We start from the raw sequence: 23,183 nt of genomic DNA, 5'->3' as shown, positions 1-23,183 counted from the left end.
TCTGACTCAAGTCTGCACATTCTCCAAGACCTGAATTAATCCCTGCCCAGACCCTCCTGGACCAACATGGTCCACAGTACCTCCTCTGCCCCTGATTCCTGCTACATATGCCCCTCTTACATTTGCCTTACCTTTCTTGTTACCAAACTTTCATGGTGGGTGTCTCCTCTCCTTATCTAGGCCGTAAACTCCTTAAAAGCAGGACCTTGCTCTTTCACAGTGCCAGGCTAGGTGGAACTTGACATAGATACTAATTAAAGATTTGCTTGGGAGATGACTGTGGAGTAAGACCTCTAGGAGTGAGGTCTCTGGAGTTTGCATTCGGGCTCCATCACTATGGTTGCTTGTCCCTGATTTTTCACGTCTCTGAGTGTCTATGCTATTTGGTAAGATCCTTCCGCACTGACTCTGCGCTTGGCCTTGTGATTTGCTTTGGCCAATAGAATGTGGTAGAAGTGATGATGGACTCGTTCTAGTCTTGGAGCTCCAAAGGCTTTGTCCACATTCATTGTCTCGGAAGCTTCCCACCATGATGAGGAACAAGCTCAGGAGGACAAGAGACCACGTGCAGGAGAGTAAGTCATCCTAGCTAAGGCCATCCTAGACCAGGCAGAGGAAAGCTGACCCATAGCCACAAACGTACGAGGGAGCCCAGCTGAAATCTGACTAACTTGGACCAAATCAGCAGAATGACTTAGCCAACCTGGTTGATTCATGTGCAAAAGTACATTTTTATTATTAGCCTGTTAGTAGATAGTTTTGGGTGCTTGTTATGCAGCACTAATGTGGTGTTGGAGAATGGATACAAGCATTTACCAGCTCTGTGATCTTGGGAAAGTTATTTAATTGCTATACTTTTTTTTTTTTTTTTTTGAGACAGGGTCTTGCTTTGTTTCCCAGGATGGAGTGCAGTGGCGTGATCTCGGTTCACTGCAATGTCGGTCTCCCGGGCTCAGGTGACCCTTCTGCTGCAGCCCCCCGAGCTGCTGGGAGTACAGGCGCGTGCCCCCACGCCTGGTTAATTTTCGTATTTTTAGTAGAGACAGAATTTCACATTGTTGGCCAGGCTGGTCTCGAACTCTTGACCTCAAGTGATCCACCCACCTTGGCCTCCCAAAGTGCTGGGATTACAGGCGTGAGCCACCACACGCAGCTGATTGCTATATACCTCAACTTCCTTGTCTGTAAAATGGGAATGTGGTGGATACTGTTGACAGCTTCAGCTGTGTCTCCTCTCCCAGCGATTGCTTCAGCTGAAGAACTGCTTCACCCAAGGTTCTGCTCCCTTTCCTGGGGCTGCCTGTATCCACGGGCTGGCTGATGTGGAAGTATTAAAGTCTGGGCCCCTTGTTCCAGTTGGGGGCAACTCTGTAGGGCCATCCTAGCTGCAGAGCTGCCTGTGGCTGCTGCATCATTCACTTACCGCCTAATCCCGCTTCATTTCTCCACAAGGGTCAAATTCAAGAGACTTCCAAATCAACCTCTTACCTTCATATCCCCATCTTAGAATTTGATTTCCTGGAACTAACCTGTGGGGAGTGGATACAAGTGACTACGTAGCAAGATCTGGCCAATGAGATAAAAGCAGGTATGTTCCTTAAAACTGCCTGTGGCCAGTGGCTCACGCCTGTAATCCTAGCACTTTGGGAGGCCGAGGCAGGTGGATTGCCTGAGCTCAGGAGTTCATAACCAGCCTGGGCAACACAGTGAAACCCCGTCTCTACTAAAATACAAAAAATTAGCTGGGCGTGGTGGTGTGCACCTGTAATCCCAGTTACCCTGGAGGGTGAGACAGGAGAATCGCTTGAACCTGGGAGGCAGAGGTTGCAGTGAGCGCAGATCATGCCACTGCACTCCAGCCGGGGCGATAGAGCGAGACTCCATCTCAAAAAAAAAAAACACTGTTTTGCCTTCAAACTTTGGATCTATTACTACTATCAATAGCATTTTGAAAAACTGCATACATCTTTGTATATTTTTGAATCTAAAATCTTTTTTTATATTTTAAAATGTAACATTTAGCATATTATTGTTAACATTTAGGATGAAATAATTCCCTTTAATTTTAACTTTTTATTTAAAAAATTCAAAGTTTTAGAAATTTGCAAGAACAATATAATGACCTTTTGTATACCCTTTACCTACGATTACTGATATTTTGCCCCATTTGGTCTCTCACATTCTCTCTGCATATCACTAGAATTATTGATATATAATTAAAACAGAAATTGTATATATATATATATATATTTTTTTTTTTTTTTTTTTGAGACAGGGTCTTGCTCTGTTGCCCAGGCTGGAATGCAGTGGTGTGATCATGGCTCACTGTAGCCTTGACCTCCCTGGACTCAAGTGATCCTCTCACCTCAGCCTCCCAGGTACCTGGGACCACAGGCGCCTGCCACTGCACCTGGCTAATTTTTGTATTTTTTGTAGAGATAAAGTTTCACTGTGCTGTCCAGGATGGCAGAAATATATCTTAAATATATATTCAACTTAAAAAGAAAAAGTTAATTGAGATTGTACTCTTCCCCAGTGAGATGGACAGAGCTACCTCTGTACCCCCAAATTTTTTCAAAGAGAGGCAATATGTGCGGGGGTTTGGCTCATGTGTGGATTTAGGCAGCCTTGGTCTGAATCTTGGTTTTGCTGCTTATGGGCTGGGTGGTCTTAGACAGGTTATTTACCCTCTTTGTGCCACAGAATCTTCATAATATTTGTGTCTACGTCACATGGTTGTGGTGAGGACCAAATGAGTTAACATATAAAGTACTTAGTTAGAACATTACCTGATATATTGTAAGTATGGTTTATGTTTATGATATAATCGTGTGTATCAGTGGATGAATAATTATTTATTGCTAGATAATTAGGGTGCAGAGCAAATTAACAAGAAGATATATCACCAGTAAGTCGGAGGTTTCCAAAAGATGTATTCATGATCATTGTTCAATGCATTACTTACAGTAGAATCATTTCTCAGTGGTAAGTTAATCTAAGAACATGGTAGGAATAAATAAATGAGCAGAGACGTGATTGATAAATGATAGCAAATTGGAGACATGTAAAAAAAATTTTTTTTAATGACTGAGGTAGGCTCCGTGGCTCACGCTTGTAATCCCAGCACTTTGGGAGACCGAGGCAGGTGGATCACTTGAAGCCAGGAGTTCGAGACCAGCCTGGACAACATGGTGAAAACCCTCTATAAAAAAAACAAAAATTAGCCGGGTGTGATGGCTCCCGCCTGTAGTCCCAGCTACCTGGGGGGCAGAGGTGGAAGGATCGCTTGAGCCTGGGAGGTGGAGGTTGCAGTGAGTCAAGATCATGCCACTGCACTCCAGCCTGGGTGACAGAGTGAGACCCTGTCTCAAAAAAAAAAAAAAAAAAAAAAAAAAGTGACTTTCCATTATTCAATAATTGGGAGCAAAAGGGAAAGAAGATTTTTTTCCTACAAGTCTTAGTAAATATAGAACACTAAAGTGCCTTTGATACATGTTTGTTTAACTGGAGGAGGCAATGTTCATCTATTGAAAGTAAATGTGAAACTTTTCACTTCCCCCTTCTTTTTTTTTTTTGGAGACAGAGTCTCGCTCTGTTGCCCAGGCTGGAGTGCAGTAGGTGCGATCTCGGCTCACTGCAACCTCCACCTCCTGGGTTCAAGCGATTTTCCTGCCTCAGCCTTCTGAGTAGCTGGGATTACAGGTGCCCGCTGCCCACGCCCGACTAATTTTTGTATTTTTAGTAGACACGGGGTTTTACCGTGTTGGTCAGGCTGCTCTCGAACTCCTGACCTTGTGATCCGCCTGCCTCAGCCTCCCAAAGTGCTGGGATTACAGGCGTGAGCCACCACACCTGGCCTCACTTCCCTCTTCTTGAAATTGTGCAAAATATTCAGAGAAGAGCAGTCCCGCCAGGGTGGCAGACAGCCTGGCCCTGGGCTCTGTGTGAGGGTTCAGAAGCTGCTCTGCCTGCCTCGAGCTTCACAGGAGATCAGCCTTGTCCGGGTGCTTTTAAGAATCATGATGATCTTTAAGATAGATAAGGCATGGAGCTCTGCCTCGAGCTTATCACATGCATGACTTAAGGTGCTATCACTATCAGTGTTTACTACCTGACTCTCCCTTAGCACTCAAGTATTCCTGGGGAGCTTTAGGGGTATGGAAAGTAATACTGTCCCTACTCCTGCTTCACCCTATCTGAGCCCACAACATCCCAACACATCTTCTTAACTTCACATTTTGCCCTTTACAAAAATATATATATAGCACAGAGAAGACACGAAGACCTACAAGAGGTTTGTGGTGATTTCATTAAACAAAGACTTGCCCACACTGATATTATTATTTATTTTTTAAATTTTTATTTCAGTAGATTTTGGGGAACAGGTGGTGTTTGGTTACCTGGATAAATTCTTTAGTGGTAGTTTCTGAGATTTTGCTATACTCATCACCTGAGCAGTGTACACTGTACACTTTTATCCCTCACCCTCTCCCACCCTTCCCCCTGAGTCCCCAAAGTCCATCATATCATTCTTATGCCTTTGCACCCTCATAGCTTAGCTCCCACTTATAAGTGAGAACATACGATGTTTGGTTTTCCATTCCTGAGTTACTTCACTTAGAATCATGGTCTCCAACTCCATAATATATATCACATTTTCTTTATCCACTCGTTGGTTCAACTCAAACCGATGTTATGAAGCATCCTTTCTTCAGGGCCATGAAGCTTTTACGCTCCAAGCATTCTATCTTAAAATTTGGGAAAGTTGAGAGGTCGTGTGGTGCCTGAAGTGTTCTATGTGGCATGGGTTATTATTATGATTGTTCTTAAGAGAGCCACCTGCCTGGCCTCCCATAGTGCTGGGATTACAGGCATGAGCCGCCGCGCCTGACCAGCATGGATTATTTCTTAACACACCCCCTTCCTCTACAAAAGTTATTTTCAGCAATAATCATGAATTGAAGTTTTCATATTGGCCCTCATAAAACAAAAATATTACAACTTGTAATTTGCCTTCCATCTCACTGCTTTTTTTTTTTTTGAGAGAGTCTCGCTCTGTCACCCAGGCTGGAGTGCAATCTCAGCTCACTGAAACCTCCGCCTCCTGGGTTCAAGTAGGTCTCATGCCTCAGCCTCCCGAGTAGCTGGAATTACAGGCATGCGCCACCATGCCCAGCTAATTTTTGTATTTTTAGTACAGACAGAGTTTCGCCATGTGGGCCAGGCAGGTCTTGAACTCTTGGCCTCAAGTGATCCTCCCACCGTGGCCTCCCAAAGTGCTGGAATTACAGCTGTGAGCTACCACACCCGGCCTCCTTTTCACTGTTTTGAATTTTTAACACAAATAGAAAGTCCAAGTAGATAAGAGAAAAATAACTCAAGTTATTCCTTTGTCTTTGCAATCAGGGCACTATCATTGTGTCTTTTGAATCTACCTTCCAAAGGCAGAGATAACGTGGTTCTGTTAGTGGAAAAAAGGGTCCTGATCCAGAGCCCAGAGGGTTCTTGGATCTCGTGCAGGAAATAACTCAAGGCGAGTCACAGAGTGCAGTAAGAAGAGAGTTTATTGAAAGCTATCCTGTTACACAGGAGGGCGTCCTCAGAAAGCCAGCAGAGGACTGCCCTGGCTTTGTTTTAAGTTTTTCTTGTATAGGGGTCTTGTCGATGTAAAGGTTAAACTAAGCTGTGTCTACATGTGGGTGAGCAGACTGCATGAGAGAGTTTATTACTCTGTTGATTTAAAGAAAACTGTCCTTGACGTTTTAGTGTGTAAGTATTAATACATCAAGGTGTAACTATGATTATCTTCAGAGCATATGTTGATACGGGTATCGGGACATGTGGACTCTCCATTGTTGTCGGAGGGTGTTTTTGTAGGCATCTTTAGACTGTTTCCTCAACTGTAAACACACCATGACTATAGGCTGTTACCAGCAAGGAATGTGCCTTTCTAGCTTTTTGTGTGTGTGTGCCTTTCTAGTTTTAAGATGGGAGTTGATTGGCCAGGTGCTGTGGCTCATACCTATAATCTCAGCACTTTGGGAGGCCGAGTCGGGAGGATTACTTAAGACCAGGAGTTGAGACCAGCCGGGCAACACGGGGAGACCCTGTCTCTAAATTAAAAAACAAAACAAAACAAAAAGATGGAGTTGAGTGTAAAATGGTGTCACTCTGGCTCTCCCAAGCTCCTGCTTCCATAGCAGCTCCACACGAACGGAGGCACTGACCAGCCAGAAGGAAGAAACGCATGGAGCTGAGTCTGCGGGTATCGGGGGCCCACTGAATAACGAGTTTTCAGCTTTCATTTCTGCATAGGAGATAATGTTATTTATCTATTTTTTTTTTTTTTTGAGACGGAGTCTCACTCTGTCGCCCAGGCTGGAATGCAGTGGCGCGATCTCGGCTCACTGCAAGCTCCGCCTCCCGGGTTCACGCCATTCTCCTGCCTCAGCCTCCCGAGTAGCTGGGACTACAGGCGCCTGCCACCATGCCCGGCTAATTTTTTGTATTTTTAGTAGAGATGGGGTTTCACCGTGTTAGGATGGTCTCGATCTCCTGACCTCATGATCCACCCGCCTCGGCCTCCCAAAGTGCTGGGATTACAAGCGTGAGCCACCGCGCCCGGCCGATAATGTTATTTAAATGCTAAGTTATAAAAACAAGTTAAATTGAAGTTCACATTTTATTTATTTATTTATTTATTTTTGAGATGGAGTCTCACTCTGTCACCCAGGCTGGAGTGCAGTGGCCTAATCTCGGCTCACTGAAACCTCTGCCTCTTAGGTTCAAGTGATTCTCCTGCCTCAGCCTCCTGAGTAGCTGAGATTACAGGCGTGCACTACCATGCCTGGCTAATTTTTGTATTTTTAGTAGGGGTTTCACCATGTTGGCCAGGCTGGTCTCGAACTCTTAACCTCGGGTGATCCACCTGCCTTGGCCTCCCAAAGTGCTGGGATTACAGGCGTGAGCCACTGCGCCCGGCCGAAGTTCACATATAATTAAAACTCAGTGGTAATGACAGCATTTATTTAGATTTAGAACTTAGACCAATAAAATACTTTTTCAGGGAGGAATGTTTTATCACTGACATTGTTTAGGATTGCTGGCCCAGGGGATAACAAAGAACTTTTGGTTGGTTACTCGTTTACAATTCTCTAAGGACAATGCAGCCTCTATTCCCTGCCTTGGCAGTGGTGGGGAAACGGTTTTCACTACCCTGCTATTGCCTACCACTGATAAGAGGCCTACCTTTCTTTTATAAAGTGGCGGAAGGGTGACTCGTGTCAAAAGGCTGGCGGGATGCCAGCATGAGTCCTTGGCCCCTCTCCTACTTCGTTCCTATCCTGTCCTGTTCTCCATCTTGCTGTTTGGACAGATGTTGCCATCCTGGACCTTGAGGCTGAGAGACTTGTCCGAGGGCTGGCACACCAGGAGGAGCCTAGGACCCTGGCACTTCATCAGCACTCCATGGAAAGTGCTCCGTCTTCAGACTATGTGAGGGAGAAATAAGATCTCATCTTTTCTGGGGTCTCACTCTCCCACCCAGGCTGAAGTGCGGTGGTGAGATCTCGGCTCACTGTAACCTCCGCCTCCTGGGTTCAAGCAATTCTCCTGCCTCAGCCTCCCGAGTGGCTGGGATTACAGGCGCCTGCCACCACGCCCAGCTAATTTTTGTATTTTTAGTAGAGACAGGGTTTCACCATGTTGGCCGGGCTGGTCTTGAACTCCTGACCTCAAGTTATCCACCCACCTCAGCCTCCCAAAGTGGTGGGATTACAGGCATGAGCCACCATGCCTGGCCCTCTTTTCTGAGGTTTCTGACACTTTCAGGGATCAGGGACATTTATGCCGGAGTCCTGACATTTAAGCCGAGGTCTGAAGAATGAATAGGTATTTTGTGAGTAAGAAGAGGGAAGAGAATTTCAAGGAGTTGGGGACTTGGGTAGGAAAGCTGAGAGCCAAGAGACCACATGGTGAGTTTGAGGAACGGAAAGAAGCTTTGGATGGGGGAGCTCAGAGTGCCAGAGTGTCTGGAATAGGAACCCCAGAAGGACTTACTTGTGCAGATGATTGATCTGTGCTCATTGGCATTACCTAACATTCTGTCTGGGAGTTCTGGGGTGCTAGGAGGTTCTCAGAGGCCAGACCAGGAAATCCAGGGCCTCACCTTCCCAGGGTTGCCCCAGGCAACCTCTGTTTGTAAAGAATCCTGTTTATTATCTGCTGACTCATGATCATCTGTGGTTGCTATGGTTCCCACCAACAATGAAGCATAAATCCATTCCTAGAGGGTGGGGTCTGCAAGGTGGGGCTGTCCTCTTCCTTTTCTGGCTCCCAGCTCCTCGCAGCTTCCCAGCCTGCAGCAGTGGGGTTGGGGGAGTGTCTTTGTCTATGGAATCTCAGATGTGGGGCTCCTTGGAAGGGTGGGACAAGGAGCTCAGTGGAGTGAAGGGACAGATCTCTGCAGTCAGGGCTGGGACCACGTCCACTGAGTGAGAGAGAACCGGGCAGCTCTAAGCTGATCAGAAGCCCTGTTCCCTCTGCATAACTAGACGAGGAGCCCAGGAGATGGAGAGAGAGAGACTCCAGGAAGAGTTAGAGCAGGATTAGGAGACCTGGCCCCTTTCTCCACCAGGGACAAGCAGAATTTGTTCCCCAAAGTGGTGGCAGATACATAAATGTGAAGCTGGGAGAAGCAGTTGTTTGGCAACAGGCAGAGATGTATATATGTTGTATAAAGGAACCAAGAGAAAGGGAAGCTAGAGGGACAGGTGGACTTTGGAAAGATTATTTCATTTCACACATTTGCACAAAGCCTTATAGGTTACAAAGCATTTGTGCATCTATTTTCTCATTTGCTTGTCACAGAAGCCCTGTGAGGAAGCCAGGGCAAGAAATATCAATCCATTTGAAAATGAGTAAACATTGGCTTATAAAGGTTGCTTAACATAGCCAAGGTCAAAAATGGACTAGAATTTAGAGCTCTTGGCTCATAGTTCAGTGCTTTCTTTAAACTTTTTTTTTTTTTTTTTTTTTTTAAAACAGAGATGGGTCTCTCTGTGTTGCCCAGGCTTGTCTTTAACTCTTAGACTCAAGCAATTCTCCTGCCTTGGGTTTCCAAAGTGTTGGGATTACAGGCTTGAGCCACCACACCTGGCCCAGTGCTCACTCTTTCTTTTCTCTCTTTCTCTCTCTCTCTCTCTTTCTTTTTTGACAGAGTCTTGAGTCACCACACGTGGCCCAGTGCTCGCTCGCTCCTTCCTTCCTTCCTTCCCTCCCTCCCTCCTTCCCTCCCTCCTTCCCTCCTTCCTTCCCTCCTTCTTTCCTTTCTTCCTTCCTTCCCTCCTTCTTTCCTTCCTTCCTTCCTTCCTTCCTGCCTGCCTGCCTGCCTGCCTGCCTTTCTCTCTCTCTCTCTCTCTCTTTCTTTCTTTTTTTCAGAGTCTTGCTCTGTCACCCAGACTGGAGTGCAATGGCAGGATCTTGGCTCACTGCAACCTCCACCATCTGGGTTCAAGCAATTCTCCTGCCTCAGCCTCCCAAGTGGCTGGGATTACAGGCGCCTGCCATCACGCCCAGCTAATTTTTTTGTATTTTTAGTAGAGATAGGGTTTCACCATGTTGGCCAGACTGGTCTCGAACTCCTAACCTCAGGTGATCCACCCGTCTCGGCCTCCCAAAGTGCTGGGATTACAGGTGTGAGCCACCACGCCTGGCCACCCAGTGCTCTTTCTATCAAATAAATGTCTCAAACTTGGGCTTTCGTGGGTCATTTTAATGGGTGTTTAATACACACAAAGTGCCAAAATTTTGGGTCAACTTAAAAAATTGTCAACTAGGCGCCACCAGTGGGTCATGCCTGTAATCTGTGTGCTTTGGGAGGCCAAGGTAGGCAGACCACTTGAGGTCAGGAGTTCGTGACCAGCCTGGCCAATATGGCAAAACCCCGTCTCTACTAAAAATACAAAAATTAGCCAGGCATGGTGGTGGGCGCCTGTAATCCCAGCCACTTGAGAGGCTGAGGTGGGAGAACCACTTGAACCCGGGAGGCGAAGGTTGCAGTGAGCCAAGATCATGCCACTGCACTCCAGCTTGGGTGATAGAGTGAGATCCTGTCTTGGAAAAAAAAAAAAATTGTCACTGCTGGTGTGGTGGGGCACCACCTGTGGTCCCAGTTGCCTGCAGAGGCTGAGGTGGTCGGATTGCTTGAGCCTGGGAGGTCAAGGCTGCAGTAAGCTATGATGACACCACTGCACTCCAGCCTGGGCATCAGAGCAAGACCCTGTCTCAAAAGAAATTTTGTCTCAAATTTTAAAATAATGTATTAAAACATGAAAAAAGTAACAACGGTGTCTCTGTTTTAAATCAAGGAGAAGGACATTGTCATCTTCATTAGATTGTTTATATTCAGCTTGGTGTCAGACTATTGTGATGGACATTCTCGGGGAAGGTGATTTGCCGCACCACCAGGATCTACATCTGTAAGTACACTACATTCAAAATTTGGAAGATTGTTTTAACCCTGGGTGATGGTGGAAAATAGATTTCTTATCCAACCCTTGGCTTCATTGGAAAGTACTTCATGTTCTGATGTGGAATTTCAACTGTTTTTTCATTGTGGTAAAATATACATAACATGAAGTTTACCTTTTAATCTCAGTGGTTTTAAAATATACTCAATAATAAAAATATACTCAATAATATGTTTTTGATTTCTTTCTAAAAAAAAATCCAATGTTGGGAAATAGTAAAGCGTTGATGTTGCAACTGTGCCAGAGTTCTAAGTTCAAGAAATCCTGGTATTTTATTTCTAACATTAAGGTTGTAAAATGCTGGTCCTGAGTCATAGGTTCTGGTGTGTCACTAAGATACACTACTTGAACAAACCCTTTGCAATTAGATGAATGCTCTTCGTTAGCATATCAGTGTCACAAAGTGTCATCCTGCATTTAGAAAAACTTGTGTGATGGAAAGGAAAAAGTAAAACTATCTCTGTTTGCAAATGACGTGATATTATATATAGAAAACCCTAAGGAATCTACAAAAATAATTAGAATCTACAAAAAATAATTAGAGCTATAAAACAGTTCAGCAGAGTTGCAGGATACAAGATCACTTACATTACTAGTTCCGGGCTCTTCTATGTACAAAAATCAGTTGCATTTCTATGCACTAGCAATGAATAACCTGAAAATGAAATTAAGAAGACCATCTGCTTAGAATAGTATCAAAATGAATAGAATACTTAGGAATAAGCGTTTTTTTTTTTTTTTTCTGGAGACAGAGTCTCACTCTGTCGCCCAGGCTGGAGTGCAGTGGAACCATCTCGGCTCACTGCAAGCTCTGCCTCCCGGGTTCACGCCATTCTCCTGCCTCAGCCTCCCAAGTAGCTGGGACTGCAGGTGCCTGCCACCACCACGCCTGGCTAATTTTTTGTATTCTTAGTAGAGATAGGGTTTCACTGTGTTAGCCACGATGGTCTCAATCTCCTGACCTCGTGATCCACCCGCCTCAGCCTCCCAAAGTGCTGGGATTACAGGCGTGAGCCACCACGCCCTGCCAGGAATAAATTTAACCAAAGAAATGCAATAATTGTACACTGAAAAATATTATTGAAAGAAATTAAACAAGGTCTAAATAAAATCAAGGGACAGCCTATGTTTATTGTCTAAAAACTTAATATTGTTAAGATGTTGATACCAAATTTATCTACAGATTCAATGCAATCTCTATAGAAACTGTCCTCCCAAACCCCAGAAATGGACACGCTGATCCTAAAATTCATACAGAATTGCATGGGACCTAAAATAAACAAAACAATCTTGAAAAAGAACATAGTTAAAGGATTCATACTTCCTAATTTTCAAAACTTACTGCAAAGCTACTGTAATCAAGACGATGTGATATTGGCATAAGGATAGATAAACAGACGGATGGAACAGAATCCAGTCCACACACCGACAGAACAGAATCCAGTCCACACACGGACGGGAATAGAATCCAGTCCACACACGGACAGGAATAGAATCCAGTCCACACACCGACGGAACAGGATCCAGTCCACGCGCCGACGGAAGAGGATCTAGTCCACACACCAACGGGAATAGAATCCTGTCCACACACCGACGGAACAGAATCCGGTCCATGCACCGACGGAACAGGATCCAGTCCACGCGCCGACGGGAATAGAATCCAGTCCACACACCAACGGGAATAGAATCCAGTCCACACACCGACGGAACAGGATCCAGTCCACGCGCCGACGGGAATAGAATCCAGTCCACACACCAACGGGAATAGAATCCAGTCCACACACCGACGGAACAGGATCCAGTCCACGCGCCGATGGGAATAGAATCCAGTCCACACACCGACGGAACAGGATCCAGTCCACGCGCCGACGGAAGAGGATCCAGTCCACGTGCCGACGGAAGAGGATCCAGTCCACACGCCGACGGAAGAGGATCCAGTCCACACACGGATGGAATAGAATCCAGTCCATGCACCGACGGAACAGAATCCAGTCCACTCATCTATGGTCGATTGACTTCTACCAACATTACCAAAACCATTCAGTGGGGGAAAGAATAGCCTTTTCAACAAATGATGCTGAAACAAATCGATGTCCACATGCAAAAGAATGAATTTGAACTCATATCATACCATACATAAAACTTAACTCAAAATATATCAAAGATCTAAATGTAAGAGCTAAAACTATAAAAGTCTGAGAAGGAAATGTAGGTGGAGCCTGGGCAACATAGTGAGACCCTGTCTCTACAAAATATAAAAAAAAAATTGCCAGGCATGATGGTGTGCTTCTTGGGAGGCTGAGGTGGGAGGAGCACTTGAGCCTGGGAGGTTGAGGCTGCAGTGAGCCGCCATCGCACCACTGTACTCCAGCCTGGGCAGCGGAAGGAGACCCTGTCTCAAAAAAAAAAAAAAAAAAAAAAAATGGGGAAACAGGTGAAAATCTCTATGATTTTGAATTTGGAAATGGTTTCTTAGAAATAAGCACAAGAATCAAAGAAAAAATAAATTAAGATAAATCAAACTTTACTAAAATTAAAAACATTGTATGTTAAAGGATACCAACAAGATAGTGAAAAGACAATCCACAGAATGGAAGACTATATTTGCAAAATATCTATCTGATAAGGGCCTAACATCTAGAATACGCAAACAACTCTTTTTTATTTTTTTTGAGATGGAATCTCGCTCTGTGTCTCAGGCTGGAGTGCAATGGCGCAATCTCGGCTCACTGCAACCTCCACCTCCTGGGTTCCAGTGATTCTCCTGCCTCAGCCTCTCGAGCAGCTGAGACTGCAGGCACCCGCCACCATGCCTGGCTATTTTTTGTTGTTGTCGTTGTTGTTGTTATTTTAGTAGAGACAGGGTTTCACCATATTGGTCAGGCTGGTCTTGAACTCCTGAACTCAGGTGATCCACCCGCCTTGGCCTCCCAAAGTGCTGGGATTACAGGCGTGAGCCACCGTGCCCGGCCTATACAAAGAACTCTTACAACTCAACAGTCAAGACATCCCAATTTGAAAAATGAGCAAAGCATCTGAATAGTCTTCAAAGAAGATATAGAAATGGCTAATGAACACATGAGAGGATGGTCAACTTCATTAGTTATTAGGGAAATGGAAATCAAAACCACAATGAGATATCCCTTCACATCCACTAGGATAGCTATACAATTAAAAAAAGGAAAACAGGCGGGCACGGTGGCTCACGCCTGTAATCCCAGCACTTTCAGAAGCCGAGGCGGGCAGATCACGAGGTCAGGAGATCGAGACCATCCTGGCTAACACACAGTGAAACTCCATCTCTACTAAAAATACAAAAAATTAGCCGGGCGTGGTGGCGGGCACCTGTCGTCCCAGCTACTTGGGAGGCTGAGGCAGGAGAATGGCATGAACCCGGGAGGTGGAGCTTGCAGTGTTGCAGTGAGCCGAGATGGCACCACTGCAGTCCAGCCTGGGTGACAGAGCGAGACTCAATCTCAAAAAAAAAAAAAAAGAAACAAAAAAACAGCGTTGGTGTGATTATAGAGAAATCGGAGCCCGCATATACTGGTGGTGGGAATGTAAAGTGATTCAGCTGCTGTGGAATACAGTCTGGCAGCTCCTCAAAAAGTTAAATATAGAATCACCATATAACTCAGCAATTGCACTTGTTGGTATATATCTGAGAGAAGAGAAAACATGTTCACACAAAGACTTGTACATACATGTTCACAGCAGCATTATTCATAATACCAAAAAGTAGTAACAACCCCGACATCCATCAAGCAATGTGATGAATGAATGAACTAAATGTGGCATGTGTAGTCCCAGCTATTTGAGAGGCTGAGGCGGGGGGATCTCTTGAGCCTGGTAGGTTGAGGCTGCAGTGAGCCAAGATCACGCCACTACACTCCAGGCTGAGCAACAGAGTGAGAACCTTTCTTAAAAAAAAAAAAAAAAAAAAAAAATTAGCCAAGGTAATTCAAATGTCCATCCAGTGATGTGATTAATGAATGAACAAAATGTGGCATAACCATACAATGGAATGTTATTCAGCCGTAAAGAGGAATGAAGTTGTGTTGCATACTACCACATGCATGAAGCTTGAAAACATTTTGTTAAGAAGCCAGTCAGATATTGTGTGATTCCATTTATATAAAATGTCCAGAATAGGCAAATCCATAGTGACAGAAAATAGATTAGCAGTTGCCAGGGGACAGCATAGGGAGAGAATTCGGACTAACTTTTTTTTTGTTTTTTAAATACGGTCTCACTTTTTCGCTCAAGCTGGAGTGCAGTGGCACAATCAGAGCTCACTGCAGCCTCAACCTCCCAGGCTCAAGTGATCCTCCCACCTCAGGTGCACACCACCACACCGGGCTAATTATTTTATTTTTTGTAGAGATGGAGGTTGGGCATGTTGTCCAGGCTGGTCTCAAACCCCTGAGCTCAAGCGATCTGCCTGCCTTGTTCTCTCAAAGTGCTGGTATTACAGGTGTGAGCCATTGTACCTGGTCTTTAAAATGGTGACTTTTTTTTTTTTTTTTTGAGATGGAGTCTTGCTCTGTCGCCCAGGCTGGACTGCAGTGGTGCGATCTCGGCTCACTGCAACACTGCAAGCTCCACCTCCCGGGTTCACGCCATTCTCCTGCTTCAGCCTCCCAAGTAGCTGGGACTACAGGTGCCCACCACCATGCCCGGCTAATTTTTTGTATTTTTAGTAGAGACGGGGTTTCACCGTGTTAGCCAGGATGGTCTCCAACTCCTGACCTCATGATCCGCCCATCTCGGCCTCCCAAAGAGCTGGGATTACAGGCGTGAGTCACCGCGCCTGGCCTAAAATGGTGACTTTTAAATTATGTGAATTGTATCTCAATTAAAATGCCAAATTAAAACAAAACGCAGTTCACCTTTGCTCTCTAGGGTCAGAGCAGCTCATGGTGTGTGTGTGGGGTGGGGCGTTGGAGTGACGGGGAAGCATTCCCTTGTACATGCTGCCTGTTTCCACATGACCATGTTGAAAGGAATGTGTCCTTCGTGACTGCAGCCTGAGTCACACGAAAGCCATTTCAGTCTGTACATCAGTTTTGCAGCCATAAAGAGGACTCTCGCTGGGCGCGGTGGCTCACGCCTGTAATCCCAGCACTTTGGGAGGCCGAGGTGGGCGGATCATGAGGTCAGGAGTTCAAGACCAGCCTGGCCAACATGGTGAAACCCCATCTCTACTAAAAATACAAAAAAAAAAAAAAAAAAGCCAAGCATGGTGGCGCGTGCCTGTAATCCCAGCTACTCAGGAGGCTGAGGCAGGAGAATCACCTGGAGGTTGCAGTGAGCTGAGATCACACCACTGCGCTCCAGCCTGGGCAACAGAGCGAGACTCTGTCTCAAAAAAAAAAAAAAAAAGGACTCTGCTAGCACATACACATCATGGTGTTTGCTCTTGTGTGCTGGTTGCCATTGTTATGTGACATGCAACAGTGGCATTTGATAAAACTGCTTCTCTGTAAGTATTAATGTCATTAACCTCCCAGCTGGTTTGTCTGACTTCTTTGCCGTCCAGTGACTTGCAGCTGTAAGAGTGAGGGCAGTTTTGAAGGATATGCTATATTCTTGCACAAAATTAAATTTTTATTCTGGGAAATGTTGCTTTCTGCTTATTCTGGAAAAAAAAAATCAGTAGACTCTGATTGTGACTGATACAAAAGATCTGATGACTTTGAGCCAAGATCTGACATTTCATAGCAGATAATTCACTGGGGACAAGGAGTGAATAGCCAGTAAAACCCAGTTTCTAGATACTCTCTGAGGTAGCTCTTCTCTACAGTTTCTCTTTGCTGCTTGGGCTAAATAATCATTTACATTTTTCCTTCTTCCTAGCACATACAGCTATTTTATATTCCCAGTGAAATCCTGTTCACTGTTTACGTGGATGACATTATTCTGAGCTGTCAGATATATATTTTCATTTTCATTGCTACTCTGATGAGTCAGTGAAGCACTTTTGAGCCATTTAATAACTTTTGTAATTTGGAGATATTGCACAACCATATGAATGCATAAAGCATATTTTAAAATATAAACAACAACATGCATAGGATGGAAAATAAGATTAGCCCAGGTGGCTGGGCACAGTGGCTCATGCCTGTAATCCCAGCGCTTTGAGAGGCTGAGGTAGGAGGATTGCTTGAGCCCAGGAGTTGGAGACCAGCCTGGGAAACATAGTGAGACCTTGTCCCCACAAAAAATAAAATTAGCCAGGCATGGTGGTGCATGCCTGTGGTCCCAGCTACTTGGGAGGCTGAGGTGGGAGGATCTCTTGAGCCCCGGAGGTTGAGGCTGCAGTGAGCTGAGACTGAGCCTCTGCACTCCAGCCTGGGCAACAGAGTAAGACCCTGTTTCAAAAAACAAACAAGCCAACAAAAGGATTAGTCAAGGTAATTCAAGCAGTCCTGGAAACCCCTTGTGCCAATTTTAAGATTGTAATAATTACTAAAAACATAATCATTATTAGAACGTAATGATATTTCTGTGACAGCCATAATCGCTGTCATTTTTCAGATCTGTGAAAAGTAGAGGAACAAAATTGTTGATCACTTTGTCCTCTGAAACTATCTGTCTACCTGCGGACCTGTTGAGTAAACTGTCCTTGGGCCTCACTCTGAGAAACATTTCACTGCCTTAAGAGATATCAAATTCCTAAGAGATGGGCTGTGGGGAAGATGACTGAAGGACAGATGGGTGTACAAATCTGGAGGCTTGAGGGGAGACAGAGTGGACTCCGGCATTTTCCGAGTCCTACATTTCTTCCTCTGGCCTGGGAGTACGCAGCAATGATTATGATCTACCACCAGAGGGCACTGTGGCACTAGGGACGCCAGCCTTGGACCCCCTGGGTCTGGCGTTCCTATTCTTCTCCACGTGTTCTTGACGGCTACCCAAAGAGCTTTCAGCTCTTTAACCACATTAATTTCGTTTCTTTCCTTACATTCAGGGTTCTTAACCTGGCAACCATGGTAGGACTTTTTATGGTCAGTGAACCTCAGAATTTATATATATATGTCTGAGTAAGTGTATATACCTCTATCTAGAGGTAGTTTATAGTTGTAATCAAGTTCTCGAAGGTGTATGTGACCGTCTTCTCCCACCAAAAGTCAAGAATTATTGCCTAAGTAGTAGTATCCCCTTGAAGGGGTAGAATACAGTGATGTTAGGGACCAGTTGGTTGACCAGGGGCAAACACTTTTTATAGGTTATTTAATACAAGCCTCAAACTACCTTGCAAGATGTCTCCATTTTACCAATGAAGAGCCTGAAGTTCAAAGAGGCTAAAGATTGCCCGGGTCACCCAGCTAGGAAGTGGTGAGGCTGGGGTTCAGCTCCTGGAGTGTCCAGCTCTACGCTGTTGCTGCACTGAGAGAGAGCCTCACCCATTCATCAGCAAAGATGTGGAAGGCACCAAGGACATGTCCAGAGCTGTGCTGGGTGCTGAGGATAGTCTGGCGACCAAGCAGCGTTGGTTCCTGCCTTCGGGGAGCTTCATGCCTGGAGGAGGTGGTGACGGCGGTCGTGGGGGTTGGAGATAGACACTAAACACACAAGCGTGTAGCTACACACTGGGAACTGTGCTGCAAAAGAAATGAACAGGGCACAGCAGAGACGGTGGGGAAACCTGCAGGTACACTGGCTAGGGGAGGCCTGTCCGAGGAAACAGCATATTAGCTCAAGGTGAAGCCGGGACTGTCTTCAGGGAGGGAGAGCCCGGCCTGGCTGGGCAGGGGGTGCAGTCAGCAGGGCTTTCTAGGCCAGGTCAGTAATTCAGACTTTATTCTAAGGGAAACAGTACACCACCGTGGAGTTTAAAACAAGGGAGAGGCTGGGCCAGTGGCTCACGCCTGTAATCTCAGCACTTTGGGAGGCCAAGGCAGGTGGATCACCTGAGGTCAGGAGCTCGAGACCGGCCTGACCGACATGGTGAAAGCTGAGGCGGGAGAATCACTTGAACCCGGGAGGCAGAGTGAGCCGAAATCACGCCACTGCACTGCAGCCTGGGCGACAGAGCAAGGCTTCCTCTCAAAGAACCAAAAAGTGAAAGCAAGGGAGAAAGAAACTTGAGCTAATTTATGGGTTTTTCTTTTTAATAATGGCAAAAAAAAAAAACAACCATAAAATGTACCATCTTAACTTTTTTTTTTTTTTTTTTTTTTGACGGAGTTTCGCTCTTGTTGCTCAGGTTGGAGTGCAATGGCGTGATCTCCGCTCACCACAACCTCCGCCTCCTGGGTTCGAGTGATTCTCCTGCCTCAGCCTCCTGAGTAGCTGGGATTACAGGCATGCGCCACCACGCCCGGCTAATTTTGTATTTTTAGTAGAAATGGGGTTTCTCCAGGTTGGTCAGGCTGGCCTCAAACTCCTGACTTCAGGTGATCCACCCGCCTCAGCCTCCCAAAGTGCTGGGATTACAGGCGTGAGCCACTACGCCCGGCCCCATCTTAACCATTTTTAAGGGTACATTTCAGTTGTGCTAAATGCGTTCACACTGCAGTGCAACCTATTTCCAGAACTCTTTGCACCTTGCCAAGCTGAAAGACTGAACCCATTAAACAATAACCCCCCATTCTCCTCTCCCCCGGGCAACCGCCATTCTACTTCTCTGTGATCTTGACGATGCTAAGTGGAATCATACAGTGCTTGTCCTTGGCTTATTTCACTTTGCATAATGTCCTCACTGTTCATTCATGTTATAGCATGTGTCAGAATTTCCTTCCTTTTTAAGGCTGAATAATATTCCACTGTATGTAGCATTTTGTTTATCCACTCATCTGCTGATGGACACTGGGAAGATTCCTTTTTTTGTTTCTTTGTTTTGTTTTGTTTTTGCAGCAGAGTCTCACTCTGTTGCCCAGGCTGGAGTGCTGTGGCACAAACATAGCTCACTGCATCCTCAGCCTCCTGGGCTCAAGTGATCCTCCTGTGTCAGCCTCCTGAGTAGCTGGGACTACAGGCAAGCACCACCACACCAAGCTAATTTTTAAAATAAAAAAAAAAAAATTTTTGTACAGACAGAGCCTTGCCATGTTGCCCAGGCTGGTCTTGAACTCCTGGGCTCAAGTGATCCTCCTGCCTTGGCCTCCCAAAGTGCTGGGATTATGGGTGTGAGCCACTGTACCCCGGCAGATTCCATCTTTTGGCTGTTGCAAATAACGCTGCTATAAACCTGGGTGTACAGGTATCTCTTTGATACCCTGCTTTCAAGTTTTTTTTATTTTTAATTAATGTTTTAGAAATTATAAAATACATGAACATGGTACAAATTCCAGAATCACTCTGGCTGGGGTGGAGGAGAGATTGGGCGCAGTGAAAAGTGCAAGGGTGTTCTGTGGTCCGGGTCAGAGTTGGGCTGGCCTGTCATGTGGTGTGGGCCTGCTGATGGGACGGGTGGACAGTGAGGCTCTGTTTTAAGGTCCTGGAGGCTTTCAAGTGGTGAGGTCAAGTAGGCAGTCAGGTATAAGTCTTGAGCTGAATGGAAGTCTGTGCTGGAGAGAGACTTTGGGAGTCAAGGTGCTGGGGATGGTATCTAAGGTAAGCGATGGCCTAGGCCTAGGCAGATTGCAAATGGAGAGGAAGGGGGCCGAGACCAGTCCCTGATGCTTAGAGTTGGGTGGAGGAGGCACAGAGTGGGAGGAAAAGCAGGAGGCTCAGTGCCAGGAGCTGACTGAGCGGGGAGCGGCCTACAATGGAGGCGACCACTGTGAAGGACGATGGGGAGAGGACGAGGCACCCACTGTGCTCGGCAGGCAGCGCAGAGGCTGATGGTGACTTGGACAAGAGCAGTTTCAGCCGGGAGGGAGTGGCAGAGGCCAGAGGGAGTGCAGCCTCGTGAGCAGGCAGCTCCGGAGAAGCTGGGCTCTGAAAGACAGCAGAGAAACGGGGCAGTCGTGAGTGAGGGGGAGGTGGAAAGGAGAGTGCTTTGGGTGATCGTTTTGGCTTTTTAAGATGCCCGTGTTACCAAATGCATGTTTTTTGTTTGTTTTGTTTTGTTTTGTTTTGACACAGTCTTACTCCTTCACCCAGGCTGGAGTGCAGCAGCACGATCTCGGCTCACTGCAAACTCTATCTCCTGGGTTCAAGCGATTTTCCCGCCTCAGCCCCCCGAGTAGGTGGGATTACAGGCAAGCGCCACCACGCCCGGCTAATTTTTGTAGTTTTAGTAGAGATGATTTCCCCACGTTGGCCAGGCTGGTCTCGAACGTCTAACCTCAGGTGGTCTGCCCGCCTTGGCCTCCCAAAGTGCTGGGATGACAGGTGTGAGCCACCGCACCCAGCCCCCAAATGCATGTTTTGATACTGAAGGAAAGATCTGGCAGGGAGAGGGTAAAGATGCAGTCAGCAGAGTGGGGACACATGAGAGGACAGAGTCCAGGGTGCCTGTGGACAGCTGGCTTTTAGGGGCCCCTCTTTTGTGCTATCAGGAAAGAAATAGGAGGCAGGGTCTCATGTAAGTGGTGAATTTGGCCTTAGGAAGTTAAGAAAGTTCTTGTCTGATGACTCTACATTCCCCACGAAGGGAGCAGTGTGTCAGGTGAAATCGGGGGCGTGGTTGGGGGAGAAGAGTTCTAGGCCACTGGAGACTGTGCATGGTGGCCACATGCACAGTTTGTGAAGTTGGGCGAGAACCAACTTCACAAACATCTTAGGTCTGTTGGTGCCACTGGGAGCCCACTGGAGGGTGACGACAAGAAGTGACAGTGCCCTCATCTGCTCTGGTGGTTGTGTTTCCTCCACCAATGCTGGGCGCTGTTGGCGTGGCCTGGAGCGGTTCATCTGGGGCAAGGCTTTGTCAGGAGAGTATGACGGGAGGGAGAGAGAGGGAAGGGAATGGGGGACTTCTGCAAAGGAGTGGCTCTCATGAGGAACCCTTGTCTCTCTACTGGTTGACGTGAGAAGAGAAGCCAGAGGAGGGATGGCCTTGGGGGACAGGTGGACAGAGAGGGGGATGGAGACAGGGCCTCGGAGGTAGGTCAGTTTCAGGTAAGGGACAAGGTCAGGATGTGCCCCAGGAGTGGGAGGCTGGGGTGGAGGAAGTGGTCAGCAGAGCAGAAGAGGACAAGGAACAAGGAGGCCCTGGTGGCAGACAGGTCCCCCGTGTGGATGAGGAGGCTGCCTAGAATAATGAGAGGAGTGGGTGCAGAGCAAGACGGGAGCCAGGGGCCGAGCAGGAGGCCAGAGGAAGACAGTGACGAGGAGAGAGCGCTGGAATGGGATGCCCTGAAAGGATGTTCATAAGGAGGGGGTGCGGTGGGGGTGGGGGTGGGGCGTAACTTCTGGAAGCAGCCATGTGGAGCCTGGAGGACACCAACCTCATTTCCTGCCCCTAAGGTGTGTGGGGAATGTGAGAATAAGATCAAGGCTAGATTTGAGGAAGAATTTTCTGACCCCATAGGATATGAGGCATGAAGACTGGCCACTAAAGGAACGCTAGGAAGTATCTCTTTTCTTTCTGGGGAGGTTTAGGACCAGAACTGACTCCCACCCCCACTCCTTCACTTCCCTCTCCTCCAGTCTTTTGGAGGTCTGTTAGGCACTGCCTGGCGTCCTTTGGTCTAGGTTTCGTTCACTCAACAAACCTATTGAGCCCCAGGAGCTGGCCATTCTAGGAACTGGAGACACAGCAGGAACAAAACAGAAGGAGGAGTTCACTTCCCAGCAGAGGGTTTGTTTAGGTTTGTTCTTGGTGCAAAGCTATCCAAAAGGAGAGTTACTCATGGGTGCTGGAATTGGGATGTGGAGTGAATTCAGAGAGTGAGTCACTCTTGCTGCCTAGGGGTGGGGAAAGGTGGAGTGGCAGTGGCGGGAAATGGAAAAAGGCCAGAACTTGGTGTTTGAGGACTGGGGCTGTGTGGCCTTGAGCAAATCATTTGTTTTTCCTGTTGCTGACCTGGAAAGCAGGGGAGAGTCCCTCATTCCCCACATTGCTGTGGAATTAAATGAATGTGTTGCTCAAATAACTAAGAGCTATGCAAATGATCCTTATGCCATTCCTTAAGTCTTCACTCCCTTCTCCTAGTATGGGCACAACAATAGCAGCCCTCTCCCGCCCACGGTAGGTGTATTAAATACAAAACTATGCGCAAAGGCTCAGCACAATGGTAGGTGGCACCGGGTAAGTGCTGGTCACCCTCGTTAGTCCAGTCTCTGTTCAACGCCAGTGAATTCGCCACCATCTCAGGACCCAGCTCCACCGGGAAGGAGAAATGGGTAACTGTCCCAGGCAGAGGGCTGTGAGTCAGGGTGCTGGGGCCAGGCATGGATCTGCTGGGCACTCACATTCAGGACCTTAGTCCCTTGGGGATGACGGTGGAGGAGGAAGCCCCCCGATGAGGAAGGCTTTTCTGCCTGCTTCCTTCTCCCTTGCACTCCAGAGCCCCTCATCCATCCATTCATTTCGTACATTTCTATTGTGGGACTATGCGGGCAAACGGGGCTTACAAGTCAGGATCGGGTGGAGAGCAAGACAGAGGAGGCCACTGCTCTCAAGGGCCTGCCGACCAGGCGCAGGATCAGGTCACTTGCCATCTCCCTGGAAGCTAAGGGCTATTTCTGGTCTCTCCTCTGCAGGCTGGGTGGGTAGTTGGGCTGTTCCAGCTTCCAGTTCCCACTTGGCCTTGGCTTGGGGTA

The 23,183-nt window shown here is 46.8% G+C and overlaps 2 long non-coding RNA genes across 3 annotated transcripts in view; one reads left to right on the top strand and one right to left on the bottom strand.

Moving 5' to 3' along the window:
* Positions 1-7,009: 7,009 nt before the first annotated feature.
* LOC107967417 (uncharacterized) lies at positions 7,010-8,192 on the bottom strand. The gene is made up of 2 exons (XR_001707789.3): positions 8,059-8,192; positions 7,010-7,490 (listed from the first exon to the last, which is right to left on the bottom strand). It is a non-coding gene; the product is annotated as an uncharacterized LOC107967417 (long non-coding RNA).
* Positions 8,193-8,240: 48 nt separating this feature from the next.
* The window catches only part of LOC107967418 (uncharacterized), a 58,242-nt gene continuing 43,299 nt past the window's right edge, over positions 8,241-23,183 (top strand). The window contains exons 1-2 of one of the 2 annotated variants that reach the window (XR_008538424.2): positions 8,241-8,305; positions 10,368-10,478. This is a non-coding gene — a long non-coding RNA (uncharacterized LOC107967418). The remainder of the gene's footprint in view (positions 8,306-10,367; positions 10,479-23,183) is intronic. The other variant, XR_008538425.2, reaches the window with a different exon arrangement.

Source organism: Pan troglodytes, chromosome 10 (genome assembly GCF_028858775.2).
Source record: "Pan troglodytes isolate AG18354 chromosome 10, NHGRI_mPanTro3-v2.0_pri, whole genome shotgun sequence".
NCBI classification, from domain to species: domain Eukaryota; kingdom Metazoa; phylum Chordata; class Mammalia; order Primates; family Hominidae; genus Pan; species Pan troglodytes.
This window is presented reverse-complemented; position numbering and strand designations above follow the sequence as displayed.